This window comes from Neoarius graeffei, chromosome 8, assembly GCF_027579695.1.
Source record: "Neoarius graeffei isolate fNeoGra1 chromosome 8, fNeoGra1.pri, whole genome shotgun sequence".
Classification (NCBI taxonomy): Eukaryota; Metazoa; Chordata; class Actinopteri; order Siluriformes; family Ariidae; genus Neoarius; species Neoarius graeffei.
Genome location: NC_083576.1, coordinates 56,050,894 through 56,058,397, shown reverse-complemented (window position 1 = coordinate 56,058,397; position 7,504 = coordinate 56,050,894). Strand labels below are relative to the sequence as shown.

The 7,504-nt window shown below is 40.4% G+C and overlaps 1 pseudogene; it reads left to right on the top strand.

The window, feature by feature from the left end:
- The first annotated feature begins 289 nt into the window (after positions 1-289).
- Positions 290-3,436, top strand: LOC132889907 (general transcription factor II-I repeat domain-containing protein 2-like; annotated as a pseudogene).
- Positions 3,437-7,504: the final 4,068 nt, after the last annotated feature.

Below are 7,504 nucleotides of genomic sequence, written 5' to 3'. Positions count from 1 at the left end.
ATACACACTCTCGAGGACAAAAATCTTTCCATTTAGATCAGGGGTGTCAAACTCAAGGCCCGCGGGCCAAATCCAGCCCGTGATATAATTGTATACGGCCCATGAGATAATTTCATATGGCTATTATTAATGGCCTGCTGGTAAAATGCAACAGCTGCCATGCAGGTAAAGACCTGTGCACCAACCCATTTTCCTGCGCTGCCAATGACACATTGATCAGTGGTCAGCAGATAAAAGCATCAGTCAGCACTTTTTACAGTGACATTTAAGCTAGCCTGACCCCAAAAAAATGGCCAAACGAAAAGTGGACTTTGAAAACAGGGATTTTCAAAACGTGTGGGAGGCAGAGTACCTGTTCATTGACATCGGAGGTAAACCTGTGTGTCTTGTTTGTGGAGCTAATGTGGCCGTAATTAAAGAATATAACATAAGACGGCATTATGAGACAAAACATCAGGACAAGTACAAAAACCTGGACATACAGCAGAAGCTAGAGAAGGCAGAAGAGTTGAAAAAGAGTCTGGTGTTACAGCAAGCTATGTTCGCAAAAGCAAAATCACAAAGTGAAGCTGCCGTGAAAGCTAGTTTTGTAGTGGCAGAAGAGATAGCCAAATCAGCCTGGCCTTTTACGGACGGAGAGTTTTTTGAAGTGCTGCATGGTTAAAGTGTGCGATGTCTTGTGTCCAGATAAAAAGCAAGTATTTTCAAATATAAATCTCAGCAAAAATATGGTTGCTGATTGGATATGTGAGCTTGCCACTGATTTACAAGCACAGTGGATGGAAAAGGGAAAATACTTTATTGCATATTCCCTTGCTGTGGATGAGAGCACCAACAAGACTGACACTGCACAGCTGGCAATCTTCATCCGTGGAGTGGACTCCAGTTTATGTGTTACAAGGGAACTTTTGGGTATTAAACCAATGCATGACAGACACAACCATAGGAAAATACACATTTGAAGAAGTATCTAAATGTGTGAATGACATGAAACTGCCCTGGGACAAACTTACGGGACTGATGACAGATGGAGCACCTGCAATGTGCAGGGAAAAGAGTGGATTGGTGGGACAGATGGAGGAGAAGATGCAGAAGGAGAACTGCACAGGTGAGCTGACAGTGTATCACTGCATCATACACCAGGAAACGCTGTGCAGCAAAGTCCTGAAGATGGAACATGTCATAAGCACCGTAACACAGACAGTTAACTTTATAAGAGGCAAAGGTTTAAATCACCGGCAGTTTCAGTCTTTTCTGGAGGAAATGCGTTCTGAATTTGGTGATGTGCCTTATCACACAGAGGTGCAATAGTTGAGTTGAGAAAAAGTGTTCAGCAGATTTTTCGAGCTGCATGAGGAAATTTGTCAGTTCATGGAAAGTACTGTAAAGGAAAAGACTCAACAGGGCTCTGGGATGAAAAGTGGCTGTGTGAGTTGGCCTTTCTGTGTGACATAACAAAGCATCTTAATGCATTAAACCTTCAGCTTCAGGGACGGGACCATGTGATTACAGACATGTATGATGCAGTGAAAGCTTTTCAAGTCAGGTTGCACCTGTGGGAGATGCGGATGCAAAAAGGGAACTTATGCCACTTTCCATGTTGCCAAAAAATCACAGACCAGGTCTCCACCGCTGTGTTTCCAGCTGCACTTTTTGCTGATAAACTGAACACACTGCACACTGAGTTTACATGGCACTTTGCTGACTTTGAAGCACAGAAATTTAACTTTGAACTGCTCAGAAGTCCATTTGCAGTTGACGTGGAGAAAGCTCCGGCAAACATCCAGATGGAACTGATAGAACTCCAGTGTAACGGCACACTTAGGGCAAAATATGACTCTGTGGGGCCTGCACAGTTCCCCCAATTCATTCCTGACACGATGCCCCAACTCCGCCTACATGCTGCTTGAATGCTCTGCATGTTTGGTAGTATATACCTGTGTGAGCAACTTTTCTCTGTGATGAAGGTGAACAAAACCACACAAAGAAGTTGTCTCACTGATGCACATCTCCACTCCATCCTGAGAGTTTCCACAACTCAGTAGCCTGGGCCCGCCCATCCTAAGCGTGATGCAACACGAGGGCCTGTTGCGAGCTTAGTCTGGCCAGGCAAGCTATCTACAGCTCTTCCAAGCTCCCGAAAAATCGGGAACCAATCAACTCTGAGCATCTCCAACGGCCCTGGGTAGAGGCGTGTTCAAGGCACTGACGTAGTAGAACTGCGACCGGAAGCCATAGATTGTTTACAGAATCTATGCCGGAAGCGCTTCATTCACGCTTCTGCATCTATTATGCATAGATGCTGTATTGAAAGCATTCAACGGGAAGTTCTTATTGAAAACGGAGCAAAGAGCAGCCCTGGAGGTATTTATTGAAAGGAAGGACGTTTTCGTCTTGCTCCCGACCGGCTTCGGTAAGAGTTTAATCTACCAGTTAGCCCCGTCGTGTCGCATACATCAGAGGAAAGAGTGATGTGATTGGTTTAAGCTTCGTCACAGCCTTTTCTGGCTTCGACCAGTAGCAAACTGAGGCATTTCAGGGAGGCGGGTCAACCACGGGCTCTGGGAAATGGTTGGGCTTAAAGGAACAGTCCACCGTACTTCCATAATGAAATATGCTCTTATCTGAATTGAGACAAGCTGATCCGTACCTCTCCGAGCTTTGCGCGACCTCCCAGTCAGTCAGACGCGCTGTTACTCCTGTTTACTCCTGTTAGCAATGTAGCTAGGCTCAGCATGGCCAATGGTATTTTTTGGGGCTGTAGTTAGATGCGACCAAACTCTTCCACGTTTTTCCTGTTTACATAGGTTTATATGACCAGTGACATGAAACAAGTTCAGTTACACAAATTGAAACGTAGCGATTTTCTATGCTATGGAAAGTCCGCACTATAATGACAGGCGTACTAACACCTTCTGCGCGCTTCGACAGTGCATTGATACTGAGCTCCGTATCAATGCACTGTCGAAGCGCGCAGAAGGTGTTAGTACGCCTGTCATTATAGTGCGGACTTTCCATAGCATAGAAAATCGCTACGTTTCAATTTGTGTAACTGAACTTGTTTCATGTCACTGGTCATATAAACCTATGTAAACAGGAAAAACGCGGAAGAGTTTGGTCGCATCTAACTACAGCCCCAAAAAATACCATTGGCCATGCTGAGCCTAGCTACATTGCTAACAGGAGTGACAGTACGTCTGACTGACTGGGAGGTCGCGCAAAGCTCGGAGAGGTACGGATCAGCTCGTCTCAATTCAGATAAGAGCATATTTCATTATGGAAGTACGGTGGACTGTTCCTTTAATATCTTGGCCAGACCAATAGCTCGGAGAGCTTTGAAGTCGCGTTAGCCAGGCTAACAACTCAGAGCCTAACCCCAAACATAAATGAACTTGCAGCCAAGAAAAGATGCCAAGCATCTAGCTCGGAGAAATGAAATAAGAGAGAAAACTAAATAGCTTTTTGTTTCTGGACTTTTTGATGATATCAGTTTTTATTTGAAAAATTTGCAAATTTTCATCAGCTTGAAATTTTGCCTGATGTTATTTTTGAAAACAAATATAATTTTATATTTTATTTAATCTGTTGAGGAAAAAGTTGTTGTATTCTGGCTATTCAAATTCATATTGCTGATTAAAATATTGCCAGTTTTAGACTGTTCAATAAATGTTAATCCTGTTTGGCCTGCAACTTAGACTGTGTTTTCAATTTTGGCCCATTCTGTGATTGAGTTTGATACCCCTAGATTATTCAATCAGTGTCTCAATATCCTATTCATTAAAGAATCTGTTGTCTGTTGGCATCTGTTTTGTATTAGCTATGAGTTATGTCCTCTCCATACAAATATGAGTGAGACATGATAAATGCATTGAGACATAGTTTCAGAGGGGACAGAATGTTGGATCAAAGATAAAGAGAAAAGTGTGAAAGGAAAGAAAGAGGGAGGGAGAAAGGCCCAAAGAAAAGGTCAGCTAGATGTATGTCATGCAGTGAAGTAGATGCCTGAACACTGGGATTTACTGAAATTAATCTGTCGTATGGTGACAGTGGTGCTTCTAAAAGGTCACCCACAGCAACAAGATGTGGGGGCTGACTGCTGAAATGTATCGAATCTGACCACTGGCTGGCCAGGCCTCTGGTAGTTAGTGCATCCTAAAGGTCATTTCTTCTCTGCTTTTCTCTTCAACTGACCGCTCTGCATGTGTTTTGAGAAATGTCTAGTCTTTACCCCCTGACAGATTCAGACAGTGTTTTTGTCAAGCCCTAATTATAAAGAGAGTGCTTTGGCAATTTGATCAAGCCTGATAAGTTGAACAGAGCAGCAGGTGAAGCAAGTTGCTATCAGCATCATGGTGGTTGGTACAACCTGAGTTTTTCATTTTGTTTCCTTTTTTAAAAGACTGAATCAAAGGTCTTTCAGTGAGGTACTGACATTTTGGCAGGCCACTGTATAAAGCAATCTAATCTCAACCATAAACTTCTGTAGAATTTAGGGACATTTATTTGTAGTGGGTAATGATTCTTACAAGTGAAAAGACTGTCACAGCTTGTTTTTTGTTTTTTTTTTTGCTCTAAGAGTACTTTACCTTTTTAGAGTAGCAGAAAAGGGAAAATGAGGTTAACCATTTGTCAGTGTTTGTCATATGTCAACCAAATCATTCATGCAATTAAAATAACACACAACTTTAATGCTTGTTCCAGTCACAACATCCAACATACCCTACATTTCCTTCTGTAAAATAGATATTTAAAGACCAGCCTAATGTAGCTTTCAGACTAAAAGTTTATGAGTGTTCCAGTGAGATACCAGGAAATCTATATTCCTGGGTACCAAGTAGTGGATAAGGGCAGTTTTGTTTGTGAAAATAATCTTAAAGAAAAGACACAAATGAAACACACTCTGTATTTAATCATGAAGACTTACTTGCTTACTTACATATTTATTGACTGTTGGGAGGGTAAAGGGTGAGAGCAGGCATAAGCAGGTGCAGCCAGAGCAAATGGTGATGGAACTGAATGCAAAAAGGGAGTGATGACCTGCTTTAAAGCTGTGTTTATGGGTTTGGAGGATTACTCCAGAAGGACAGTCCATTAGGAATGCTTGTTTATCATGGCACCCATCATTACATACTAGAAAAAAAAAAAAACCTGAGGTCCATTTGGTGGGTAGCTTTGTCTTTGAAATGGATAACCTTCTTTTGTCACACTGATCATGCTGTTCACCATTTCTCCCTTTTGAACTTACCTGTAATGGAAATATGTGCAGTGTTTTGGCTCTTTATGAGATTTCTTGGTTAATACTACTGAAGAACATGCTGTTTCTGGAACTCAGAAAGAATAGATAGATAGATAGATAGATAGATAGATAGATAGATAGATAGATAGATAGATAGATAGATAGATAGATAGATGTGGGTAAATAAGAAAAAAAGAGGGTAAAAGCAAACTTGTCTTGTTTTTCAGACTTATGTTGGTGTATTTGTGAGAAAAGCTTTTAGAGATGATGCTCTAAAATCCATACTACCCACCCCCCCAAACACACACACACACAAAACCAGTCAGCAGTTTGGACATATTTACTCATTCTTTGTTTTTTTCTGTATTTTGGATATTTTCTACATTGTAGAACAAGACTGAAGACTTCAAAACTATGAAATAAAATATGTAACATATGGAATTATATGGTAAACAAAAAATTATTTAAAAACAAAATATGTTTCACATTTTAGATTCTTCAGAGTAGCCAGCGTTCACCTTGATGACGCTTTGCACACTATTGGCATTATCTTAACCAGCTTCATGAGTTCATCACCTGGAATGCTTTTCAATTAACAGGTGTGCCTCATCAAAAGTTAATTAGTGCAATTTCTTTGCCTTCTTAATGTGCTTGAGATCAAACAGTAAATAGTAAATAATAAAAATACAGTAAACAGCCCTATTCCCCAACTGTAGTAATCTATATTATGTCAAGAACCACTCAACTAAGTAAAGAGAAATTACATCCCTCATTACTTTATGATGTACAGTGACTTTTAATTAATAAAAATAAATAAAAAGCATTGAAGTAGAAGGTGTGTTCAATCTTTTGACTGGTACTATATGTACACCACAACAGAGAATATTATTAATTATTAATGTTTTTAATTAATGTTTCAAGAAGGAAGATAAAATCTTTAGGAATATAAGAACCTTTAAATATTCAAATAACCCTGGAGGAATTTTTGTTTCTAGGAGTGTAGTATTCACACACACACACACACACACACACACACACACACTAGGGGCTAGTGGCTGGCTTAGTGATTGCAGATGCCCTTCTTAGTTTGCTCAGCTACTAAAATTCCCAGCTACCTGCCTTTTATTATAGTGCAGACTATTGCGGGGTCATTGCTGTGGAGAAGAAAGCTGGCAAGACAAACTTGCAGTTGAAGTGCTTTGGATCAAACAGAGCCTGTGTAGAGAAAATCTAAAGAAGACACAGGAGTAAAAGAGATTTGAAGTGAAGTGAGTGGAAGAAGGGAAATTTCTTATACTTCAGTTTTTCTCAGCTCAACACTGAATAGATAATACAATCATGCTAATCCTTTTAGGGTTTTTTTTACAAAACAGTTTTAACTTTTTTTTTTTTAGTTGGCTCTTCTTTTGCGAACAATTCTGTGAATTGCTGCAGCATTAACTACACTTGGGTGATATTCAACAACACATTTTTTCAAAGGCAAATTTCTGAATTTGTGCATGGAGGCCTTTTTTGTGACAAGTAATCAAAGCAGAGGATTACTTACAATCTACTGCTTAAGACTTAAAGGACAAAGCATGACAAATATTTATAATACTTTAAAGGAGTAGACATTATTGGAATTCTGAGAACCAACAAGTCTCTTTTTAGTCTTTGTATGTGTTCAGCACAGTTTCCTGTGGAATTTGAAATGCTATCTCGAGGGAACAGTATGCTACATGTATGTATGTATGTATGTATGTATGCATGCATGCATGCATGTATGTATGTTTAACACTTTCCTGTATGATATTATAACATGACTTAAAGGCGTCACGCAGTGGCGATAAAAGTCGCATTATTCTGCACCAGAATGCTTTCGAGATTCGAAATAAATTGACCGTCGATTTTTCAAAAGCTTCCCGCGGTTGTAATCGGTCCTTATTTGATCATGCCCATCACTTGAAATTTTCCGCGTTCGCAGCGCCCCCTCTCGGTCAATGGAACAGCTGCGTGACGTCATACCAGTAACCACTCGGTGCAGTTGCAATGACGGACACACCAGAAAATAGGAGCGATGCTGAGGAAATTAGCTTTGATTTTACTGATACAGAAGAAGAAAATGGCCCACAAGTAGAGATTTTGACAGCTGAATGTCCTGGTGGTATCCAGCCTTACAGATTTGAACCTGAGCGCTCATCTTCAGAAGAAAATGAGGACAGTTCTGAAGACGACAGAAACGAAGACGAGAATGAAGACCGGCGACTTGAAGACTTGTTTTGGTTGGTT